General features: G+C 42.4%; 1 protein-coding gene across 1 annotated transcript in view; it reads left to right on the top strand.

Annotated features, from left to right (window-relative positions):
• The first annotated feature begins 526 nt into the window (after window positions 1–526).
• Window positions 527–26,881, top strand: part of ADGRL3 (adhesion G protein-coupled receptor L3) — a 1,148,837-nt gene continuing 1,122,482 nt past the window's right edge. Inside the window, exon 1 of the mRNA XM_082254905.1 lies at window positions 527–625. The gene's annotated coding sequence lies outside the window, so the exon portion shown is untranslated. The remainder of the gene's footprint in view (window positions 626–26,881) is intronic.

The following is a 26,881-nucleotide window of genomic DNA, read 5'->3' as shown; positions in this document are numbered from 1 at the left end:
CTCCCCTCCCCCGCCCTGTGCCTTCTGCCTTTCTTCCCCGTTCCCTAGCACTGACAGCCGAAGCTGCAGCCTTGTGTGCTATTTGATTTTTTGCTATGGCGTCTGCTCGGCTCCCTGGACGGTTATGAAATAACGGAAAGCTCTTCTTCTTTATATTGTGTGTCATCTCTCGTCCTGCAGCGGAGCGGAGCCGCCACAGCACAGCCGCATTGTGTTTGCCCTCCTTCTTGTATCTCCTGGCTGTATGGTGAGAGATGGCCAGTGTCTTGTGACAGCTGGATGGTGATGATGATGTCTTCTCCTTGCAGTCAGGGCAGACGAGGTGCAGGCACATCTGGGCACAGCGGGCACATGATGGACGGGCGGCATTATTAATATACAGAGGTGTTATTTTTCCTTATTGCATCCAGAGAACAGGTGCAGCAGCCATCCTTGGACTCTTATTGGGGCCTTTCCATCGCCTTGTTTATCATTGGAATCGCTTGGTCCTGCAATCTGTGGGCTCCATCCTCCTCCTCATCCTCCTCATCATCCTCATCCCATCCGCCCTGGATGGCTGGGCTGCTGCCACACCACCTCGGAGCCCATTGTTCAAGCTCATGGGACTGAGGAGACCATCCAAAAGGTAACATTACATTTTATTTACTATTATCCTTTTTTATTACAATGCTGTTTGTCCTCCTTTTTATTTTTTTTCCTGAAAAATCTGCGAAAAAATATCTCTGAAAAAACACGTCTGTGAATTAGGATGCAAAGCCTTCTCTCGGCGGCTTTACCTTTCCAAGGATGGGAATGCGTCGACGCTTCTATAGAGGATGGCATCGCCTTCATTTTTTTTATTGTTATTCCTGCTCCACGCTCCCGTGTTACTATAGAGCTCATCGTCGCTATCGCACCTCGCAATTCTTTTTTTTTTTTATCTGCACTATAGCGATGAACAAGGTGGGAGGGAGAAACGATTTTCACTATAAAAAAAAATGTGTCAGCAGAATACATAGGGGTGGTGACGTCAAGGTGGCGCTTTGTTTTTTTAATAAGCGTCGATTGTTGGCGATTGGGGAAAAAAAAAGAAAAAAGAGACAAGTCCATTTCGTTTCACCGGTAGAAAAATAAAATGGAAAAGCGACATATACACAGGCTTCTGTTATCAGGGACATCTCTGTATTTTCTATTTATTAGATTCTCACAGAAATATATATTTTAGGTCATATTCTGTCTTGTGGAAATAGTTTTTAGTCATATAAGTCGTATATTAATTGTTAAACAATTGTGATCATTCCTCCTCTGTGGCCTTAACTCCTACTTTTCTTTTTTACATAAATCTCCTATATACATTGTGTTTGCAGAGAGAGAATAGAAATAAAGGGCTGTTAGGATCGTCTGTCTGAAATATTATTTTTATTTCATTGCTGTATGCTTACTAAATTGTGCGTCTTACCTTGCTGCTTTCATGTCATTATGTATTTATGTCATTTATTTTTATCTTTACCTGCTACACTAACCATGTTCATTCAGTCCATTCACTCACATCATTGGTATGCATTGCTTTTGCTATAGAGAAGGTTCAGTTATCACCTGGTTTCCGAAGAAGCTTACAATCTAATGTGCCACCACAGTGATACGGACACAGGACTATTTCATTAACCACTTGTTGGCTATCACCTTATTTGCAGCACCTTGGTTGGGTAGAGATTGCCAAACAAGAGGTTATGGAATGTATGTGTAAGCAGAGCTGATGATTGGCCGATCAGGCGGAAGCAGCAAATCAGCGCCTCTGCTTCATTCAGATGGTGGCCACATCACAGACCTGAAAACAGCGATCCACTAGTAAGAAGATGGAAGTAGTGCTGGATTTTATAAGGGGGCAAAAGGGGCAACTGCCCTGGGCCCACCCAGATACAATATAAAAAAATGATATCATGCATGCATCTACCTTGCTGCTTGCATGTGATTATGTATTTATGTTGTTTATTTTTATCTTTACCTGCTACACTAACCATGTTCATTCAGTCCATTTACTCACATGATTGGTATGCATTGCTTTTGCTATAGCGCAGTGATGGCGAACCTTGGCACCCCAGATGTTTTGGAACTACATTTCCCATGATGCTCATGCATTTTGCAGTGTAGTTGAGCATCATGGGAAACATAGTTTCAAAACATCTGGGGTGCCAAGGTTCGCCATCACTGCTATAGAACCACAAAGAGAAGGTTCAGTTATCACCTGGTTTCCAAAGAAGCTTACAATCGAATGTGCCACCACAGTGATACGGACACAGGACTATTTCATTAACCACTTGTTGGCTATCACCTTATTTGCAGCACCTTGGTTGGGTAGAGGAGGCGATTGCCAAACAAGAGGTTATGGAATGTATGTGTAAGCAGAGCTGATGATTGGCCGATCAGGCAGAGGCAGCAAATCAGCGCCTCTGCTTCATTCAGATGGTGGCCACATCACACACCTGAAAACAGCGATCCACTAGTAAGAAGGTTATAAGCAGTGCTGGATTTTATAAGGGGGCAAAAGAGGACTCTGCCCTGGGCCTACCCTGATACAATACAAAATAATATAAAACAATATAAAATTATTAAAAAAAAAAAAAGGAACATAATATATAATATATTATTAAAAAATGAATTTCTTTTATAAAAAGCATCTTGGGTAGTAATAGTTTGCTTGTCGTCATCTGTAAAAGTTTTTACTGTGGACTGGTATATATATCATTCTTAAAAATGAATTTAGGCAACTCAAGCGAACCACACGTCGAGCATGGTGACTGCGTGTGTGTGTATGCATGGCACGCATGGCGTCAGAATGACTTTTAAAATTTGTGACTGTCACTGAGAATGTAAACCAACTCTATGTATGATGGGCCTCCTGAACCTGAAGTGCCCCAGGCCCCCCAAGGTCTAAATCTGGCTCTTCATGGAAGCTGTTGAAAAGAACTTTGGCAGCTCATGGCAGTGGTTTGGTTTTCCACACGTGTTTATTGACAATATGCCACACATTAAAGTGTGTTTAATGGACCACAATGTAGCTAGAAATTGACATTTTCTTAACCTTGCTGAACTTAAAGTTTACCTAAAAAATGACAAAAGCACAAGTGTTTTATGTGTCCCTTGTAATTTTGTCTACATTTAGGTGAGGTACGATCAGGATGAGCACTCATGTACCTGAGTGTTTAAAGTGATTGTAAAGAACATGTTATACTTACCTGCCCTTTGCAGTTGTTTTGCACAGGGAAGCCCAGATCCTCCTCTTCTCGGGTCCCTGGCTGGAGCTCCTGGCCCCTCCCCTCTGATGAGTGCCTCCACAGCTAGCAACTTGCTATGGGGGCACCCGAATCAAGCTGCAGCTCTGTGTATCCATTCAGACACAGAGCTGCCGTTAGGCCCCATCCCCTCTAACTCCTGATTGGCTCCCGCTGCTGTCAAAGTCAGTTAGTCAATGGCGCCGTGGCTGTGTCGCCAATCAGGAGGGAGACCCCCGGAAGGCCCAGAGATTCGTGGACACCGCTGGGCAGAGATGGGGCTCAAGTAAGTATTGGGGGTTCTGAGAAGGCTGCTGCACACAGAAGGCTTTTTATCCTAATGCATAGAATGCATTAAAATAAAAACCTTCTGCCTTTACAACTCATTTACCACTTCAGCTGCGGAAGGTTTTACCCCCTTATTAACCAGGCCATTTGTTACAATACGGCACTGCGTTGCTTTAACGAAATATTTTATGGTCATGCAACGCTGTACTTTAAATAAAATTGAGGGTTTTTTCCCCACAAATAGAGCTTTCTTTTAGTGGTATTTGAACACCTCTGGTTTTTTTTTTTTTTTTTTTTTGCGCCGTAAACAATAAAAGACCGACAAATTTAAAAAATAAATAAATAAATATTTTTTTTTACTTTCTGCTATAAAACATTTCCAATAAAAATGTAAATCACATTTTTTTCATCAATTGAGGCCAATATATATTCTGCTACATATTTGTGATTAAAAAAATCCTAATAAGTGTATTTTGATTGGTTTGCTTAAAAGTTATAGCATCTACAAACTATGGGATAGATTTATGGCATTTTTTTTATTGTTCTTACTTGTAATGGCGGCGATCAGCAATTTTTAGCGGGGAGTGTGACGTTGCAGCAGACAAATCTGACACTAAAGCCCTGTACACACGATCAGATTATCCAACGATCTGTCTTCCGTTCTTTGTGGCATGCTGGTCTGATGTGGAAAGTGAAGAGGTTATTTTCATACGAATTTTCCCGTATGACAGAATTCTACTTCAGAAGTGATGTCATGTGTTGGATTGCTTTGTATGTGTTCTTTCTCTCTGAGCATGCCTAGTCTTGCTCTTAAGATTTTTCCCCGTCTAAATCTGTACTAATGAGACGAAAATCGGACGTTGTATTACGGAAGACAAAAATTTTATAGCCTGCACATCGACTTTTCGGCCGAAAAAATCCTGGAGTCGGCTGTCGAAAGCACCATACTAACAATCCGAAAATCGGCAGATCGGTCGTTGGACGAAATTTCCCCTCCGATTTTCTTATCGTGTGTACGGGGCTTTAGTGACACTTTTTGCAGACCAGTGACACCAATACAGTGGTCAGTGCTAAAAAAATGCACTGTTATTATATAAATGACACTGGTAGGGAAGGGGTTAACACTAGGGGTGATCAAGGGGTTAAGTGTGCTCCTAGGGAGTACTTTCTAACTGTGTGGGCAATGGATGTGCTAGAGGAAAATAGAGATCTGTGTTTCAGCTTAGCTTAGCTGAAACACAAGATCTCACTCTTCCTCTGTGACAGAACAGCTGTTTGCCTTGACGGCCGTTCTGTCATTCTCCTGCATGATCGTGGGTGACCGACGGCCGACACGCTGATTGGCTCCCACTGTGTCTAATCACAGCAGGAGCGGTGCGCCCCGAGAACCCCTGCACAAAATGACGTACCTATACATGATTTTGTGCAGCTGGGCCGCCTTGCTGCAGTATATATATGCAGTGGGCGGTCTGGACGGAAGTTGTTAAAGCCTACATTTTTTACCTTAAAGCGGAACTAAACCCTCCTATTTTCAGCCAAGGAAGCTGCCATCTTTACCTTTGTTGGATCTTCAACTGCTATGATGCTGCACATGCGATCAGCTATGACAGTAGCCATCTGATGGTTTGACTGACAGCAAAGACAATGTAACAGTTACATTCCTAGCACATGCTGGGAATCCAAATGTTTTTTGACACTGTTAAATCAATAGGTTTAACCACTTAAGCCCCGGATTTTACCCCCTTCCTGACCAGGGGGTTTTTTGCAATTTTTTACTGCGTGACTTTAATGGATAATTGTACGGTCGTGCGACGCTGTACCTAAACGAATTTGACGTCCTTTTTTTCCCACAAACAGAGCTTTCTTTTGGTGGTATTTGATCACCTGTGCGATTTTTTGATCATGCGCTATAAACAAAAAAAGAGCGTAAATTTTGCAAAAATAACAATATTTTCACTTTTTTTTTTATATGAAATTCCCCCCAAAAAAATGTAAAAATCAAAATTTTTTAACATTTTAGGCCAATTTTTTTTTTTACCATATGTTTGGTAAAAAAAAAAAAATGGCAAAAAGCATATTTTGATTGGTTTGCTCAAAAGTTATTGCGTTTACTAACAAAGGGAAAGATTTTTGTCATTTTTGTTGTTTTTGTTTTTAACGAGTAATGGCGGCGATCTGCGATTTTTTTTTTGCGGGACTGCGACATTGCGGCAGACAGATCGGACCCTTGACTGACATTTTTTACACTTTTGGGGTTACCAGTGACATTTCTACAGTAATCAGTGCTATATATATGCACTGTTACTGTAAAAATGACACTGGCAGTGAAGGAGTTAACTGTATTGGAGAGGGAGGGGTTAAGTGTGTCCTAGGGGCGTGCTTCTAACTGTGATTGGCTGTGTGTGTAAGACCAGAGATCAACGGTCCTACATAGTAGAACCATTTGATCACCATTCTTACACAGGGGAGAACTGACAGCCAGCTTTGTTTACACTAGCCGCCTGCCTTTCTCCCACTGTCACGGGCGATCGTGAGTGCCCGGCGGACATCGGGTCCGCCGGGTACACGCGCGGGGGGGTCCATGACCGAGCGGGAGCGTGCCTCCGGCGCGCACTCGCTCCCCACACCCTTACAGGCTAGCGACGTAGATCTACGTTGCTCTACCTGTGAGGGGCTGACTGCCAACGTAAATAGTCGTGCGGCAGTCGGCAAGTGGTTAATAGTTCTGCGTAAAAAAAAATACAAAATAAGCACAAGGGACTTCTGATTGTAGCTCAGTAAAAATCTTCCCCTCTGAAGCTTATCACCCCTGCTGTTCTAATCTTCTGGTGCAGCAGGGTTTTTTAGAGGAGCTGTCACAGGCTCTCATCAAGAGTGCCCAACTATGCCCGTCCTTATCGCCCAGCTCCTTCATTCATAGCAGCTGTTACTCCAGGTTCTATAAATGATATAGGATCTATGAATAGAGGACAGGCAGATGATTGAAAGGTTCTGCTATTCATTCACACATCATACGTTTCATTCATAGAAGCTGTAGTATGGCTTCTATCAATGGAGGAGCTGGGCGAAAAGGTTGGGCATAGTTGGGCACTCTTGATTAGAGTCTGTGACAGCTCCTCTAATAATCTCTGCCACACTTTAAGATTATGACGGCAGGGGAGGAAACATGGGAGGGAAAGATTTCTACTGAGCTAGAAGTCAGAAGTCCCTTGTGCTTATTTTTTTATTTTTTTTTTTAAAGTGGAACTAACCCATCGATTTAACACTTTAAATAAAACGTCACATTCCCAGCATGTGTCAGGAATGTAATTATCACATTGGTTGTGCTACCAGTCATACTGTCAATTCATCAAATGGCTGATATCATAAATGATCATGTGCAGCATCATAGCAGTTGAAGATCCAACAGAGGCCAAGATGGCAGCTTCCTTAGCTGAAAACAATAGGAGGGTTTAGTTATGCTTTAAACACTTTCAGTGCTCATCCTGATTGTACCTCACCTAAATGTACCTGCTTTCTTTATATTATAAGTTGACAAATTTGACATAAGTTGATGTAATTGCGTCACTATTATGTGCCCAGCGCTTGGCCAGTAATATACAGTGCCTTGAAAAAGTATTCATACCCCTTGAAATTGTCCACATTTTGTCATGTTACAACCAAAATTGTAAATGTATTTTATTGGGATTTTATGTGATAGATCAACACAAAGTGGCACATCATTCACATCATTGTGAAGTGGAAGGAAAATAATGAATGGTTTTCATTTTTATTTTTACAAATATGTGAAAATTGTGGTGTACATTTGTATTCAGCCCCCCTGAGCCAATACTTTGTAGAACCACCTTTCGCTGCAATTACAGCTGCAAGACTTTTTTGGTATGTCTCTACCAGTTTAGCACATCTAGGGAGTGACATTTTTGCCCAGTCTTCTTTGCAAAATAGCTCAAGCTGTCAGATTGGATGGAGAGCGTCTGTGAACAGCAATTTTCAAATCTTGCCACAGATTCTCAATTGGATTAAGGTCTGGACTTCTGGGACATTCTAACACATGAATCTAAACCATTCCATTGTAGCTCTGGCTGTATGTTTAGGGTCGTTGTCCTACTGGAAGGTGAACCTCCATCCCAGTCTCAAGTCTTTTGCAGACTCTAACAGGTTTTCTTCTAAGATTGCCCTGTAACATCTTCCCATCAACTCTGACCAGCTTCCCTGTCCCTGCTGAAGAAAAGTATCCCCACAACATGATGCTGCCACCACCATGTTTCATGGTGGAGATGGAATGCTCTGGGTGATGTGCCGTGTTAGTTTTCCACCTCACATAGCATTTTGCTTTAGGCCAAAAAGTACAATTTTGGTCTCATCTGACCAGAGCACCTTCTTCCACATGCTTGCTGTGTCCCCCACAGGACTTCTTATGGCTTTCTTTCAACAATGGCTTTCTTCTTGCCACTCTTCCATAAAGGGCAGATTTGTGGAGTGCACGACTAATAGTTGTCCTGTGCACAGATTCTCCCACCTGAGCTGTAGATCTCTGCAGTTCATCCAGAGTTACCATGGGCCTCTTTGCTGCTTTTCTGATTAATGCTCTCCTTTCCTGACCTGTCAGTTTAGGTGGTCAGACATGTCTTGGTAGGTTTGCAGTTGTGCCATACTCTTTCCATTTTCGGATGATGGATTGAACAGTGCTCCATGAGATGTTCAAAGCTTGAGATTTTTTTTTTTTTTTACCTAACCCTGCTTTAAACTTCTCCAACTTATCCCTGATGTGTCTGGTGTGATCCTTTCATGATGCTGCTTGGTCACTAAGGTTCTCTAACAAATCTCTGAGGGCTTCACAGAACAGCTGTATTTATACTGAGGTTAAACTACACACAGGTGGACTTTATATACTAATTAGGTGACTTCTGAAGGCAACTGGTTTTAGTTAGGGGTACTGTAGCAGAGTAAAGGGGCTGAATGCAAATGCAGGCCACACATTTCAGATATTTATTTGTAAAAAAAATTGTGAAAACCATTTATATATTTCCTTCCACTTCACAATTATGTGCCACTTTGTGTTGGTCTATCACATAATATCCCAATCAAATAAATTTACTATTTTGGTTTCAACATGACAAAATGTAGAACATTTCAAGGGGTGTCAATACTTTTTCAAGGCACTGTATACCATAGAACTTGAAACATGATAGATAAATAAATAAAAATGCCAAAGATACAAATAAAAAGTCCACAGATACCTCAGGCATTATTCGTGCTCAAAAGTCTCTTGTAATACATTTCATGTGTAGTAGTTTGACTTGTAAATCACAAATCATCAGTGTTCCAGGTCAAACGGATTGATATACAGTTTTTTTATACAATATCTGACATGCTCCTTGTAAGTTCTGCTCTTATTGTAAATATTCTCACTGGCTAATATTGACCTCGTATCTTTAACCACTTAAGCCCCGGAAGATTTTACCCTCTTCCTGACCAGGGGGTTTTTTGTGATTTTTTACTGCGTGACTTTAACGGACAATTGCGCGGTCGTGCAACGCTGTACCTAAACTAATTTGACGTCCTTTTTTTTCCACAAACAGAGCTTTCTTTTGGTGGTATTTGATCACATGTGCGATTTTTACTTTATGCGCTATAAACAAAAAAAGAGCGTAAATTTTGCAAAAACAACAATATTTTTCACATTTTTTTATATGAAATTCCCCCCCAAAAAAATGTAAAAATCAAAATTTTTTAACATTTTTGGCCAATTTGTTTTATGCTACATATGTTTGGTAAAAAAAAAATCGCAAAAAGCGTATTTTGATTGGTTTGCGCAAAAGTTATTGCGTTTACTAACAAAGGGAAAGATTTCTGTCATTTTTGGTGTTTTTTTTTTTTAACGCGTAATGGCGGCGATCTGCGATTTTTTTTTTGCGGTACTGTGACATTGCGGCGGACAGATCGGACCCTTGACTGACATTTTTGACACTTTTGGGGTTACCAGTGACATTACTGCAGTAATCAGTGCTATACATATGCACTGTTACTGCAAAATGACACTGGTAGTGAAGGGGTTAACTTTATTTGAGAGGGAGGGGTGGTGTGTGTCCCTAGGGGCGTGATTCTTACTGTGATTGGCTGTGGCTTGAAGTGTAGGAACAGTGATCAACGGTCCTACATAGTAGAACCGTATGATCACTGTTCCTACACAGGGGAGAATGACAGGCGGCTTGTTTACATCAGCCGCCTGACTTTCTCCCTCTGCAACGACGATCGGCGAGTGACCGGCGGACATCGGGTCCGCCGGTCACACGCACGGACTTGCTGGGGAACGAGCCGGGGCGGGAGTGCGCCTCCGCGGGCACGCGCTCGCCCGCTATTGGCTCCAAAGCAAGTGACAGGCTAGTGACGTATATATGTACGTCACTTTGCCTGGCTGGGGCTGACTGCCGACGTATATCGTCGTGAGGCGGTCGGCAACCAGTTAAAGTAGAACTAAACCCTGCTATTCTTTACTAAGGAGGCTGCCATGTACTGTAAGGCTTTGTTTGATTTGCATTCGCCATGGTGCTGCTGCACATGCAATCAATTATGACATCGGCCATTTATTAGGTTGGCGGTTAAGTTGAGAGCACAAGCAACTGTGACATTTATCATTCAAGGGATGCCATGAAAGTAACTGTTCTGGGAAACTGGATTTAGTTCTACATTAAGGCTCCATTCACACCTGAGCGTATCAATTTACTGGCGTTTTTTTAAGCTTTTTAACACATTTTAGAAGTGTATTACAAGCATCTTACAGCTTCAGGTGTTTTTGTTTAGCCAATAGAAAGCTGTAGGGGTAGGAGGGGGAGAGGAAATTTAGAGGTTGAGAGCTGCTATTTAAACGTTTTGCAAGCGTTTTCTTGCTCGGGCGGGCGTTTCTATTGAAGTCTATGTTGCTAAAAACGCTTGTAGTCTGCCAAAAAGAAGCTCATGTACTTTTTTTAGGCTCCGTTCACAAATTGGCATCCCAGATCAATTCCAAATCACGGTAAATCGCGGGGCGGCCCGCGCAATTACCATCACTTCCAATGGCACCCCAAACGCGGCGCGATTTTGCTGCGATTGTCGCCCCGGATTTGTTTGTTGGGCGTTTTGGAGCTTCCGAGCTGAGCGTTTTACAAGCTGAAAAACACTCAGGTGTGAACAGGACCTTAGAATGGGAAAATTATTTTTTGGACAATTCTTAAATGTTCCCCCTTTTATGTGTGTTCCACAGACAATTCTCTCTTTAATCCTTCAGTTTAGTAGTAATGCATAAAAAAGTAAGGGAGGAAACTGCATAGTGTTAAATCTCCAGGTTACATATTTTATTAAAGCAGCAATACAATTCGCATTGGATGGTGCTAAACAAGCACAATGTAAAGCACTAATAAATCCACACTCCTTCAAACCTCCAGGAGTGGGTATTACGTTTTCTGGCCAGAGTGATGATGTCACAAACCAAGTCTTTCAAACACAATTCATCACCAAATTCCTCAGGAGCAGCATTCAGTATGTGGCATCACCATAGCAACCCCAATATACACTCTTACTAAAAATGGTTCATTCAGTCGTTACAAAAAGGATGTTCTCAATACAATTGGCTCCCTCTTCTGGATGGGTGGTCTTTTTTTCTTTAATCTACTGTAAATATGAGAACTGAATACCCACTCCTTGAGGTTCAGTGGAGAACTGAATACCCACTCCTTGAGGTTCAGTGGAGAACTGAATACCCACTCTTTGAGGTTCAGTGGAGAACTGAATACCCACTCTTTGAGGTTCAGTGGAGAACTGAATACCCACTCTTTGAGGTTCAGTGGAGAACTGAATACCCACTCTTTGAGGTTCAGTGGAGAACTGAATACCCACTCTTTGAGGTTCAGTGGAGAACTGAATACCCACTCCTTGAGGTTCAGCGGAGAACTGAATACCCACTCCTTGAGGTTCAGTGGAGAACTGAATACCCACTCCTTGAAGTTCAGTGGAGAACTGAATACCCGCTCTTTGAGGTTCAGTGGAGAACTGAATACCCACTCTTTGAGGTTCAGTGGAGAACTGAATACCCACTCCTTGAGGTTCAGCGGAGAACTGAATACCCACTCCTTGAGGTTCAGTGGAGAACTGAATACCCACTCCTTGAGGTTCAGTGGAGAACTGAATACCCACTCTTTGAGGTTCAGTGGAGAACTGAATACCGACTCCTTGAGGTTCAGTGGAGAACTGAATACCCACTCTTTGAGGTTCAGTGGAGAACTGAATACCCACTCCTTGAGGTTCAGTGGAGAACTGAATACCTACTCCTTGAGGTTCAGTGGAGAACTGAATACCCACTCTTTGAGGTTCAGTGGAGAACTGAATACCCACTCTTTGAGGTTCAGTGGAGAACTGAATACCCACTCTTTGAGGTTCAGTGGAGAACTGAATACCGACTCCTTGAGGTTCAGTGGAGAACTGAATATCCACTCTTTGAGGTTCAGTGGAGAACTGAATACCCACTCTTTGAGGTTCAGTGGAGAACTGAATACCTACTCCTTGAGGTTCAGTGGAGAACTGAATACCCACTCTTTGAGGTTCAGTGGAGAACTGAATACCGACTCCTTGAGGTTCAGTGGAGAACTGAATATCCACTCTTTGAGGTTCAGTGGAGAACTGAATACCCACTCTTTGAGGTTCAGTGGAGAACTGAATACCTACTCCTTGAGGTTCAGTGGAGAACTGAATACCCACTCTTTGAGGTTCAGTGGAGAACTGAATACCTACTCCTTGAGGTTCAGTGGAGAACTGAATACCCACTCTTTGAGGTTTAGTGGAGCGTGGGTGTGCATTAGCATTTCAGATTATGCCTATTTAGCACCATCCAATGTGAATTGTATTAACCGGAAGTCACACCTAAGCAGATTCTTGGTGCTTTTGAAGCATTTTTTTTCAGGTATTTTACAAGCTTTGTGTTTTTGTGCACATATGCAACTTCAGTAGTTCGTCTGCTAAGCTGGGCAAGGGGAGGGAGAGAGGAGTTCTTCAAAGATAGCTCATGTGCTTTTTTGGGCATAAGGTAAGGTGTAGGGTGACTGAGTGTACGAGTATGAACAAGAACAATAAGAAAGAATAGGATTCTGCATGTTGAGCATAGTCAGGTATAGGGAAAGAAGCTGAAAAACACACATTTATTGTTTCTTATCAATAAATGTAACCCAAGGATTTAAGGCTATGTAGACAGGTCAGACAGAGTTTTAGTGAAGAGCGGAACAAAATTGTCAGTGAAGAGGCACGTCGGGTCAGAAGGCAGATTGACGCCCAGGTAGCGAAGGGAGGAGGATCCCGTATTAAAGGGATATGTGTCCGAGATACGCTTAAGAGTCGATTTAGGCAAGGAGATATTTATTATCTCCGATTTAGAGTGATTAACTTTAAAGTTGCTCATAAGGCCAAAGTCGCAGTACTCGGCCAGGATCGCAGGGAGGGACTTTTGGGGAGAAGTGATGTAGAGCAGTAGGTCATCTGTGAATAGCGCTAGTTTAGAATGTATGGGGCCAGTGGTCAGTCCACAAACATTGTGGTTGTTGCGAAGAGCAACGGCCAGATGTTCCATTACCAGGACATAGAGGATCGGAGATAGGGGGCAACCCTGGCGCGTGCCGTTGTGTATGCTGAAGGCAGGAGACAAGGAGCCATTAATCCGGAGCCTAGCGGAAGGTGACTTATAGAGGGCCATAATTCTAGCTAGCATCAGGGGGCCGAGACCGATTTGCTCTAGGGTAAGACGCAAAAAATGCCATTCAACGCGGTCAAAGGCCTTCTCTGCGTCCACCGTCAGCAGGCACTAAGGTATATCTTGGGAGCGGGCATAGTCAGTAAGCAGGAGGGTCTTCAGGGTGTTGTCCCTAGCTTCAAAACTATTACATTTTGCTGAAATCCTCCCATTTTCATCACCATTTCAGGGGGAAAAAAATTATACATTTTACTCTTAACTACTTGCTAACTGGGAACTTATACTCCCTTCCTGACCAGGCCAATTTTCAGTTTTCAGCACTCTCATATTTTAAATGACAATTGCGCGGTCATGCAACACTGTACCCAAATTCAATTTTTTTCATTTTTTTCACACAAATAGAGCTTTCTTTTGGTGGTTTTTAATCACCACTGGGTTTTTTATTTTTTGCTAAACAAACAAAAAAGGCCAAAAATTTGCCGGAAAAAAAATAAAAAGTTTTTCATATTTTGTTATAAAATTTTGTAATTCGGTAATTTTTCACCTTCGCTGATGAGGTGGCACTAATGGGCACTGATAGGCTTCACTGATGAGCTGGCACTGGTGGCCACTGAAGAGGTGGCACTGGTGGGTGGCACTGATGGGCGGCACGGAGAGGTGGCACTGATGGGCGGCACAGAGAGGTGGCACTGATTAGCAGTACTGATGGGTACTGATAGATGGCACTGGAGGGCACGGATTAGCAGCAGTGGTGGGCACTAAGAGGACCAATGTCCCTCGAACAGAAGCCAGTTAATGGCTTTATTCTTTTTCTTCACGCTAAAAGCGTGAAGGAAAAAAAGCTTCTGTTTACTCCAAAGATCAGCTGTCAGCTGTCAGCTGATCACATGGTAAAGGGCCTGCTGTGATTGGCCCTTTACCCTGCTCCGTGATCAGCCGAGTCCTAATGCTCGGCGATCACAGAGCATGAGAATAGGAGGACGTCTATCTGCACCCTCCTTGCATTTTAAGCCCACATTGTAGCCGTCTTTCGGCTATAGCGCGGGCACAAAGTGGTTAAACATCACCATTTTATTTTAGTCCCAGCATTATACTCCATGGGATCTGTTACCTATATCAGGACAAATCTATATCAAAAGTGCAAGCTTCATAGAAATTGTGTTAAAGAAAAACCATTGATTTGCAGAAAAAAATAACATAGATGAAGAAAAAAACATTTTTCCCTGACTTTTAATTCAAAGTTGAACTTACTCTCACAATCAACATTGATTATCTTTAATCCTCATGCTGCTAGCACTAGTAAATAGATAGGAAAGTATATCATCATTACTTTTTTTTTTAACATTTCTTCAGTTATTTCCTGGTTTCCATGCCTAGGCAAATGATGTCATACAACCCAGGAGTCTTCAGGAGAGGAGAAGAGGAGGGGTTTTCTTAGCTAAGCACACTCTCCTGAATGCATACTTGAGTTAAGTTGTATTGAGGTAAAAAAACTTCTTGGTTACAGCTGTCCCCCAGACCCCCCGTTATTGTTACCTGAACCCAAAGGTTCCAGCGACCGAGCATGAGCCCAGCAGCTCCAGCCTCTGTCTCGGGTCCTCATTGGATAGATTGCTAGCAACAGGAGCCATTGACTCCCACGGCTGTCAATGAAATCCAGTGACACAAGAGTGGGGGCGGGGCCGAGTCTTGCTGTCTGTGTCAATGGACGCAGCAGCAGTACTTGGGAGCACGCCCGCATGGGTGCCCCCATGGAAAATGGCTTTCCGTGGGAGCACCCGATGAAGAAAAGGAGCCAGAAGCGACTCCGGGGCACCCCAGAAGAGGAGGATCAGGGTTGCTCTGTGCAAAACCGTGGCACAGAGCAGGTAAGTGTGACATGGCCACCACCAGAAATGCTAGGGGGTGATTTCATAGAGATTTCTCACCAAAATAAAGCATAAAGACATGGATGAATGGGGCAGTTTGCTCTGAATATTAAAAATGAATGAAATAATGTTTTGGCTTGTTACATAGTTAGTCAGGTTGAAAAAAGACCATCTGGCTCAAGCAATAAAAAACAGTAATGAAAACCCAACCATACAATCCCATATACACAATCCTATACCCACGGTTGATCCAGAGGAAGGTGAAAAAACCCCAGCAAAGCATGATCCAACTGCTACAGCAGGGAAAAAAAATTCCTTCCTGATCCCCCAAGAGGAAATCGGATATTCCCTGGATCAACTTTACCTATAAATGTTAGTACCCATTTATATTATGTACACCCAGGAAAGCATCCAGGCCTTTTTAAAACAATCTACTGAGCTAGCCAGAACCACCTCTGGAGGGAGTATATTCTACATTTTCACAGCTCTTACGGAGAAGAAACCTTTCCGTATTTGGAGAGGAAATCTGTTTTCCTCTAGACGTAAAGAGTGCCCCATTGTCCTCTGTGATGGCCTTAAAGTAGATAACTCAACACCAAGTTCACTATATGGACCCTTTATGTATTTATACATGTTGATCATATCCCCCTTAATCTCCTCTTCTCAAGAGAGAATAAATTCAGTTCTTTTAATCTTTTCTCATAGCTGAGCTCCTCCATGCCTCTTATTAGTTTGGTTGCTCTTCTCTGCACTTTCTCCAGTTCCCGATATTCTTTTTAGGAACTGGTGCCCAAAACTGAACTGCATATTCCAGATGAGGTATTACTAATGATTTGTACAGGGGCAAAATGATATCTCTCTCTCTGGAGTCCATGCCTCTGGTAATACAAGAAAGGACTTTGCTTGCTTTGGAAACCGCAGCTTGGCATTGCATGCTATTATTAAGCTTATGATCTACCAGAACACCCAGATCCTTTTCCGCTATGGATTCCTCCAGTTCTACTCCCCCTAGTATATATGATGCATGCATATTATTAGCCCCCAAGTGTATAACTTTACATTTATCAACATTAAACCTCATTTGCCACATAGTTGACCAATGAAACAGTACATTGAGGTCAGCTTCTAGGTTGGAGACATCCTGTAAGTATGTTATTCCTCTGCAAAGCTTGGTGTCATCTGCAAAGACTGAAATGGTACTTTTAATCCCAGACCCTATATAATTTATAAAGATATAAAAAGTAAGGGTCCCAACACTGAACCTTGGGGTACACCACTGATAACCTTGGACCATTCATGGTAAGAATAATTAACCACTACTCTCTAAATTCTATCTTTTAGCCAATTTTCTATCCAATTACAAACTGATCTTTCCAAGCCTGTAGACTTTACCTTACACATTAGCCGTGTGGGGAACTGTGTCAAGGGCTTTTGCAAAATCCAAGTATACTACATCCAGCTTGTGGTGCTCATACGCAGTGAAGATCCGCTGTAAAGCGGAATTCCACCCAAAAATAGAACTTCTGCTTTAGGCCTCCTGACCCCCTGACATGCCACATTTGGCATGTCATTTTTTTTTTTTTGGGGGGGGAGCGGGTACCTAGGTTTGATAGGTACTCCTCTCCCCCTTCCTCCCTGCAATATTCTGGCACACGTCGCAGGTCCCAGAAGATTGCCTGTCCACTCGCAGTGCGCACCCGGCTGTGAGACCTCAAGCTTTCACAGCCGGGTGCCCTCACTAGAGATGCCGGTGCAGCGGGGAGAAGAGGGAGAGAACCGAGACTCCCGCCAGCCGCAGGAGTGTGTGAGGGTGAGTTTATTAAAAGTCAGCAGCTACACTTATTATAGCTGCTGCTGACTTTTAATAAACACAAAAACAAGTGGAACTCGGGTTTAACGTAACTCAAAATTTGTGCTTATCCCCTAACGCCGATGTAATGCAAATATGCATCCCTCGGCTTCAAGGGGTTGTACTGGGGGGGATGCCTGAAGCTGCAAGCATCACCCCGGTACGATTTTTAGAGCGGACGGTCAGCTTTCTTGTGATAACAACTGATGCAGCTAATCAGGTGCTCGGCTGTTATCACAAGAAGTGGGAGGGGACGCCCCCACCCCCTCCCGTCGCTCCGTCTTGGTCTCCTGTCTCTACTGGGAGACCCAAGCGATCAACAGACATATCCGCTGGCTGGCCGGAGACCCGAACAAAGCCACAACCGACTTTGATCAGGTCTTGGATCTAGTAACCCAGAAGCGATGTCATGACGTCACTTCCGGTTACTGAAACCTTAAAGGCACCAGGTTTTTAAAAAATTACAGCCAAACTTAGCGTTTTGAATGGTTTTAGGTGCAAAGGAGGAATTTGGCATACTATAGACCCCAGATCCCTCAATAAAGAGTATGCATCGCTGCCTATTACTGTCACAAGGGATGTTTACTTTCCTTGTAAAAGCAATAAATGTGATAGCTAATTAGACAGCAGAATACTACCTATATTTAAAAGCACCATCTCCAAAATGGAGGATTCAGCACAGGTGAATGATAAAAAACAAGCAAACCACTATATCCCAGTGCACAAAGGCCTAAAAATAAAAAGGAAATATAACAACATACAAGCATATCAAAAATCAAACAACAACATACATATAGACGAAGGATATCCCGCAGCTGAGGAGCACTAATTATTGATTGAACCAAGAGATATAATAACGAAATATACTGTATATTAGAACACAACATCATTTTAAAAATAGACTGATGTTCCATCTCTGGTTCAATCCACAAAATATTCTGGTGTCTAATCGATGGATCCACCAGGCTTCCCCTCCCAAGAGTCTGTGAAGATCACCTCCTCTAATTGGTTTGACAATTTTCTCAATACGATAAACTAGAAACCCTGTCAAATCGCCTCCATGTGCATGTCTGAAATGTTTTGATACCGATGACAGTTGCTTAGCATTAGGAGTTAAGGTGTCACAGTAATGTTCACCTATACCAGGGCTTGACAAATTTGTTTTGAATCTTGGAGCCAGCTACAAAAGTAGGAGCTAGTTTTTTTGAACTAACAAAGCTTTTTTTTTCCAAGACAAAACAAGTTAACACACACTTATACCTCCAAGCATTAACCTTCTTAGGATCCCTAAGAACTTAGTACATTTAAAATCATAATCAGTAAGTGATAGTCTCCAGCCTCTGACTATCCCTCACTGCCATTACAGTTTTAAATGCACTAAGTTCTTAAGGATCCTAAGCAGGTTAATAGGCAAAAGCTGAGAGGCATAACTGTGTAAACCTGTGTCTTGCACCTGCAAAGATATACATCAGGGCTACATAAGAGAAGGGGATTGTATTTGAAAATAAAGCTTTGTTAGTTAAAAATAAAACTGGCTCCTAACTTTTTGAATCTGCAGAGCCCCCAATCCCTCTCATACATCAGAGTCCGCAGAGCCTCCCTTACATCAGAGTCTGCAAACTCCCACTTTACATCTAAGACTGCAGAGCCCCTCTTACATCTGAGTCCGCAGAGCTCCCTTACATCAGAGCCTGCAGTATTTCCACTTACACTAAAAGGGGGCTCTGATGTAGGGGGAATGCTGTGGACTCTGGTGTAAAGAACTCTGATGTAAGGGGGTCCCAAAGTCCCCCTTACATCAGAGTCTACAGAACAACCGCTACATCTGAGTGCCCCCCTACATTAAAGTACTCACTGGGAGGCAGGAGAGAGACAATACTCACAGTGGATGAATGGAGAGGCATCTGCTATTGGCAGCTTTCCTCTTCTGGCTGCTGGGCTTTAAACTTCCCACACATCCCCTTCTCTGAGGCATTGCACTGCCAGGGAGTGTGAGCGGGGCAGACACAGAAGGAGAAGCTGAAGATGGCGGGAGGAGGAGAAGCTGATCAGCTCTCTCCTGTTCATGTGGAGGGGAACTGTCAGTGCTGGCTCCTGATTATGAGATAGATACCCGCAACTCAGAGCTATGCAGCCACTGGGGAGATAAAATGCAGGCTCTTAGGGCCCCCTCACAGTGGCAGAACTCCAGGGCCCGGTCACAAGTGTGGCCTTGGTAGTTATGTCAACAGAGAATGGGCTTACAAAAGCAATTGGTAGTTACCATGGCGACCTGGCGCCTGGAATTTGTCGAGCCCTGACCTATACATATCCTAAGTGAACTAATAGCACCTTATTGTAATCAGTACACAGAGCACTGTATAACATATACTACATAGTGAGTATTAGTTATTAAATTGTCTAATGGGCAGGCTTTTCCCTGTGGACATAGACTAAACTTCTTTAGTTTTAATATCAACTTTGCAATACTTGCCGGTACTATCTGCATATTTAAAGGAGCCTGGAAATGAAAGGCAAGTTTTCTTAGAGTTATTACCTGACATGAAAAGGGCAGGGGATAAGAGGGATTCTTCATTGGAAGCTGTTGTAACAAACAATATTCTTTTTATCATGGTGAATATGTTTGTCTTTGGAACAACCAGCAGTCATTTTCTAATTCATTAGGGAATCGCAGGAGCGTCCCGCTGCAGTTTGGAAACCCCTTACGATCAGCATTTCCCAATACTGTCTCTTCTTAAGCCTAGTTCTAATATTCCTTTCCTCCAAAAAAGACTCTTCCATAGGGAAATGATGTCTAGCTCTAAGGAACTCCCCCACTGGTATTGCTTTGATAGTATGGAAAGGAAGACATCTAGTTGCCAGAAGAGTACAATTACCCAACCATGATTTGCGATATGTTCTAGATTGTATCTAGCCTGTATTATAAATCCCTTCAGGAGTAACCTCCAAATAGTGGCCACTAGTTTTATGATATTCAAACGTAAACTGTAAGCTGAATGGATTGTTAAAGAATGAATGTAACTGTAACACTTGCACTCCACACAAGTAACACATTGCCTATATAGTGTCCATACCATTGGATGCAACTGTCTAAGGAATTATCAACAGGAAAAACAAATCTCTCTTCCCATGTGCCCATGCAGATATTTGCAGGTGGAGGGTGGAAAGAGGAGACATGACTGAATATATTAAGGGTGTAAATAAAATTTAAGAGTCGGTTCACACTAAGGCGACACGACTCCTTACTACTTAGGGGGCGACTTGTGCATTACCGTGCACCACGACTTCGGAGCGACTTGCAGGGACTTCACATAATGGAAGTCTATACAAGTCGCTCCGAGGTCGCCCCGAAGTAGTACAGGACCCTTTTTCTAAGTTGGAGCGACTTGTGTCGCTCCTATTAGAACGGGTCCTGTAGCGGTCAATGGACCGCGAGGGAGCGCGACTTGTCAGGCTGACAAGTCGCCTGACAAGTCGCCTGACAAGTCGCGCCAGTGTGAATGGGCTCTTAGAGGGCAGTATTTTCAATACAAAGCTGATATCAAGAACATGGGGACAGGACGTCAAACTAGCAGGAGGAAAGTTAAAAACTAACCTTAGAAAGTATTCTTTTACCAAAAGAGTAGTTGATTTTTGGAATAGACTTCCAGCAGGGACAACGAGCCATTCAACACTAAGTGGATTTAAAAATTCTTGAGACAAACATAGAGCTGTAAAAAAAGTTTAAAAAGGCTCAGACTTGGAACACTTGATCTTCTTTTCTGCCATCAGTATTGTAAACCTCATCACAATCCAGAGAACTTTGTGTCATTTTTGTCTCCTGTTCTTCGTTTCTTTTTGCTATCTGCAAGAGTCAACACCTCCCTGACACCAAGAGAAAAAAGGTGTCAGGGAGGAATCTCCAGCACACAGCCTGTGATTGATGAAAGTCTCAGCTCCTTTCCTGTGTGAAGGGAGTTGTGTCTGTTCCCTCTAGTCAACTCTCAGAGCTCTCCTTACTGAGCTCTGCAGTGTGTAATTTCATATCTCCTCCTCCTGTTTTCTAACAGCTCAGACAAGCTTTAGCAATTCTGGGCTTTGAACAGATGTAGAGAATAGGAGACTGCAGATAAACAGGTACAGCCTATGTAGGAGGATTTGTTTAATCTCTGTGTATCACCTGAGGCCAGTCACTTCACTGGGTATATGGAAGGGTTTACAACCATTTAATATTTATTTCAGTATTCTGTATATAGAGCTCTTATGATCTTTACCACTTAAAATTTAGAACTCTAAACACAACCTTTCTACCATTTGCCATCAAGAACATTCTCTGGATTGAGTTTGTTCGTCTGTTTCCCCCATGCTTTTTTTAAATTATTTATAATTTTTGACGATAGCATACAAAGTAAAACCGTTATACTAGTCTCTCATGGCTCTGCGCATCAAAAGGCTACTAGTATACCAGAATCTATACCAGATAGAAAAACACAGTCACAAAAGCAAGCATTTGAAACCAGCATCACATATACTGTAAGGCTAGTTAGGACCCTGGATCCAGAGATACATGTGTATGCGTGGTGGAAACCCATCTACCCAATTTTTTTAAGGACATATGTATCAGAATAGAGGTACTCATCGAGGCCGAGATGCCGAGAGCGGTTCGCTGTTGTGACTAAGCGCACTCCGCCTCTCTGGAGGTGATACAGAGGGTGGATGGCACAAAGAGGCACAAGCTATTAGCAGGCAGGGTAGAGCTTGCGTGGAGGTCCTGTAGAACTGTAGCAGAGACTGATCAGGATCCAGCAGAAGAAGCAGGTAGAAAGTCCAGAGCAGGCTGAGGGCAAAACACAGGAGGCAAGAGCAAAGTTCGTAAAACAAGCCAAGGTCGGGTCCAGGAGAAGAGCAGAGTAGGTCAGGGTAAATCCGGGTCACAGCAGGTAAATGATCAAACAGGAAACAGGAACTCAGGTACAGGAAGCTGAAAGACAAACCAGCAATTCCTCTGAGCACTTGCTCAGCTTTTATAGGCAGCCAGGAAGTCATGTGGAAGTCATGTGGTGTTTGTCATGTGACGGCCAGTCTGCAGCTGAAGGTTTCTCTGACAATATGGCTTTTTCCTAATGCCTCGTACACACGCACTGATTGTTGGCCGACCGATCGGCCGTCATTTGTCCAGTGTTGTTGTGTTGGTTGGAATGTGCTCTAGACTGCACACAAATTTTTTCGGCCAACAACAACCAACTTCAGAAGTGATGTCATGTGCTGGTTTACTTTCCGTGTGTTTTTTCTTCTCTGAGCATGCCCAGTCTTGCTCATCAGATTTTTGTCTGCCGAAATTTGTACTGACTGACGAACAATCGGCTGTTCTGTTGACGGCCAACAAAAATTTTATAGCATGCACACCAGATTTTGTTCGGCCGAAAAGTCGCAGTCGGTTGTCGGAAGCATCATACTAACAAGCCGACAATCGGCCGATCGGACGTTGGCCGAAAATTCACGGCCAACAATTGTTGCGTGTGTACGAGGCATAAGTTCGTGGTTGAGTTCCTAGTAGTAAACAGTCAATCAGTTTCAGAAGTGGGAGAGGATCCCTTTCATGTTAGGAGAACTGTCTTTTTAGTATACAAATAGTGTGTATGTAATAAAACTTTGGCATATTTCGAGATTGGTAAATATCCAAAAATACCCAATAAACAGTTTTTGCAATGGGAAATTTTAGGAAGCCCCAGAGGTCAGGAAATAAGATCATTGACCAGTATGACCAATTATGAACACAACAACAGTCCCAGAAGCAGTGGAAGAAGTTGGCAGCATCCCCACATCCCCTGAAGCAAGCTGTGGAAGGACATAGGCCCATTTTATGCAATCGCACGATCCAAAAACATACCGTATTTTTCGGACTATAAGGCGCATTGAAAATCCTAAAATTTGATCAAAAACTGGCAGTGCACCTTATAATCCGGTGCGCCTTATATATGAAAATAGTTTGAAAATTTACCGTTAACTGGATGGTTTGACCAAAGGGGTGCAACCACTGGACATAAGTGTCAATCGTTCCTTCAAGGCGAAACTGCGAATGACGTGGGAAAACTGGATGATGGAAGGAGAGCACTCCTTCACGAAGACCGGGAGGCAACGCCGGGCCAGTTATGCCACTGTATGCCAGTGGATAGTGGATGCCTGGCATAAAGTATCCGCCAGAACTCTCATCCGAGGGTTCGCGATGAGCACCTGCCAGTAAACCTCGCGCGGATCAACGTTCCCAAAAAAAAAAAGTGCGGCTTATAATCCGGTGCGCCTTATATATGAAAATAGTTTGAAAATTTACCGTTCACTGATACTGCGTCTTATAATCCGGTGCGCCTTATAGTCGTGAAAATACAGTACTACTAAACATACTAGTAAGGCTTTCGGCCTACTGTGTACTACTAGCTGTTGTTTTCCTGAAAATGCTCTCCTTATTTGATGTGTGCAGTTTAAAAAACACAGTTTTTTTTATTTCCAGAGATCTTTAATTAAGTCTTTACAAATTGTTTTATCTCCTGGTGTGTAAAAAATGAAGTGAGATGCATGTTGTTTGCAGTAGTTATTATGTGAGAATGTTAGTGTATCTATTGTAACTTTTTAAGCAGCAGAGGAGTGCTAAGTTTAACTGAACCTGACAGAACAGAAAATCCATAGCTGTTATTGCTGGCCTGTTTCTGAATGCGCAGGCTCTGGTGCTCTTATTTTTATCCACTATTTTGGTTCAAGTCAATGCCTTACAAAGTAAACCACGTCTAAGGATGATGTCCCTGTAGTCTGCACTTTCAAAAATTGAAGCTTTCCTCCTAGTTCAGCTTGATCCATAGTGATCAGGGGGCTAAGTTAAAGCAGAGTCTTTCTCAGGAACCATGTGAAAATAGCACCCTAGGTAGAAGATATGATTTCCATCTCCGTTTTATATTTACAGTACGTTAAATGAGGTATGACTAGATAAGTAGCGTAGCCGCGTTTTATTTTGGGCAACTCTTTTTCTAAAGATAAAAAAAAAGGTAACGCAGGCATAAATGTATAATTATTCCAATAAAACTAAAAATAAAACTATAAGCACATTTTTTTTTTCATTTTGGATAGTGTAATGGAGGTTTATAACCCCTGTCAGGTCTTTTTGCCACCTGTGACTCATTGGGGAGATTTACCTTCAGGTCCTGTCCCATAGCCAAAATGGAAAGTGAGAAGAAATCCCTGAGGCCCCCCATGTCACCAGAACTATTATCCCTATTGGAAGATTTCCCCTCTATTTCCCCTCTATAACCTTTCTGGAACAACCCAAAATTTGGGATTTTTTTTTCTTTTCACTTTTAATGATAATGGTACACAGGACAACCAAGATGAATCTCCCTAATGGGGGCACAGACAGCAAACTTAATAGGTGTGACAGTTCAACTCTACTCTGTCAAAACGAAAAAAAAGTTTTGCCTTTAGTTATACTTTAAAGTGATTGTAAAGGTAATTCAAAAAATACCAGCCATGTCTATACTTACCTTCTCTGTGCCAAGGAATTGCACAGATCGGCCATTAACCTCCTCTTTTCGGGTCCCCTACCAGCGCTTCTGGCCCCTCCCCTCTGTCCAGTGCCCCCACGGGGAGTCGCCTCCCATGGGGGCACTCGTGCATGCTCGCACCTGAGCCCCGCTGCTGAGTCCATTGACATAGACAGCAGGACTTGCCCCTGACCCCTGCTCCTTCATCACTAAGGCCTCATGCACACTGGATGTTTTACAGTTGCTGTTTTTGGAGTCAGACGTTTTTTTCTACAGCCAGCATGTTATCTTATGTGTCCATGCACACATAGGCTGCTATCAGTAGTTTTTGACTGTAAAAAAAAAAAAAAAACTAGTGAGTTTTGAGTGGCGTTTTTCAGCTGTAAAAACGCTCAAACCTCGATAAACACTGATAAACGCCAAAAAAACGCTGCTAACTGGTGCTTGTTTGACGTTTTTGATTCCATAGCTTTTTTTAAGCCTGGGTTCTGTTTCGAGGTGTCGTTCATGGAACATAGCCTGGGTTCACACTGGTGCATGCTGAACACCACATGTGATTGGCCTCAAAAACATGTGATGTCTATGCGATGCGATTTGAATCATATATTTTGTATGGCTCAAATTGCATCACATTTTCACCAAAATGTTGTAGGACCCTTTTTTCCCCGCATGGGTGTGAACACTCATGCAATGCAATTCTGGCAAGCATTGCATTGTGGGAAAGTGAGAGTTACTAAAATAGTAGAGAGGTGATTTATAGCTAAAAACGCCAAGGCAAAAAAGCTGATAAACGCTGAAAAACTCACTAGAAAGCTACTGGCGTTTTTATAACGTCCGGTGTGCATGAGGCCTAATCTTAATGGCACTCTTATCACACCTTGCTAACAAAAAACAAATTACGCTGCATTTTGGTGCGGTGCGATTAAAACAAAAAGGGTCATGCATGTCTTTTGTGTGGATTTTTGCACATAGTTTAAATGAATACCTGCCATAAACACAATCAGGGGTGAACAGAGTTTTAGGGAAAATCTCCATCATAGGAGCACAGACAGGAAAAATCTCACCAACGTGGACACAGCAATTAATATTGACATACAGTAAATGCTATCTAAAATGAGCAAAAAGTAAAAGGATCAATTTATAAAATAAAATAAAAAAATCTTTCCCTTTCATGTGAAGTTAGTATGCAGGCAATATTTAATATTTGACACAGACAGCAGGACTCGGCCCCCCTCACTGGCTTTGATTGTTTTTAGTGAATATCATTTCACTTAAAAATCAGACTCATCTTACCTTGTTTAGGCTCCATTCACACCTGGGCGTTTTTTAGTGTTTTTCAGCTCCAAAAACGCTAAAAAAACGTTCTAAAACGCCCAACAAGTAAAACTCCATTCATTTAAATGGCCCCTGTTCACATCTGAGCGTTTTGCAAAACGCCTGTAGCTGAAAAAAGTACATGAGCTTCTTTTTGGGCTGATTACCAGCGTTTTTGATAGATGTCAATGCCTGCCTCCAAAAAAGCCTGAAAAAACGCCTGAAAATCACGGTAAAATCGCTGTAAAAAAACGCGCGAAAACGCTACACTCAAGTGTGAATGCAGCCAAAGAAAAGAAATATTTTAAATAAAAACAAATATACCCTACCTCATTCATTATTGTGTTAGGAAGTAGTTGAAGTATAAACCCAAAAGGTCCTCTATATTCCCTCTCCAGCCATGGGTCTCTTTACATTTTCACTCTGAGCCTTCCCGCTCCATAATAAATTAATCTCAAAGAGATTCATTAACGTAACTGTAGTGCAGGATTATGGGAGATTGCCAGGTTTCACTTCCACTAAGCTGTTAGTGGGTAATGATTTAATTCTTTAATTTGTAGTACTGTACAGTATTTCCTTTTGAATGGTAGAGCAAAACACGCACTGAATATAGCAGGTATGACGGAAATGCACAAAGTTTATATGGCATCAGAATAAATAGGCAAATGTAAGAATGGCATAAATGAAAAAAGGGGACCATAATTGATACATATGTGCATCTATGATAGTTACTCTAATAGCCATTGTAAACAATAACATTGTCCATTGATGCCTTAGTGCAGGGGTGTCCAAACTTTTTTCAATGAGGGCCAGATTTGATGAAGTGAACATGCGTGAGGGCCGACCATTTTACCTGACATTCTTTGGACCATTAAAATGAAATACAAACTAACTATTTTATGCAGAGTTTATTGCAAATGGCATACTTTTGCTTTCATCACATGGATGACAAATCTAAACGGATGTTAAATCGCTCTGCCTTTCATATCTGAAGGCCAGATGAAAAAAAAAATCCAGGAAGCTGAAATATGTCAGGAACATTGTAAAGTACATTACATATTATTGGTAATAAAGGTTGTCTGTCAACT

The sequence above is a fragment of the Pelophylax lessonae genome (genome assembly GCF_965119305.1).
Source record: "Pelophylax lessonae genome assembly, chromosome: 1".
In the NCBI taxonomy this organism is placed as follows: domain Eukaryota; kingdom Metazoa; phylum Chordata; class Amphibia; order Anura; family Ranidae; genus Pelophylax; species Pelophylax lessonae.
The sequence above is the reverse complement of the archived record's forward strand: the minus strand, read 5'-3'. Positions and strand labels throughout refer to the sequence as shown.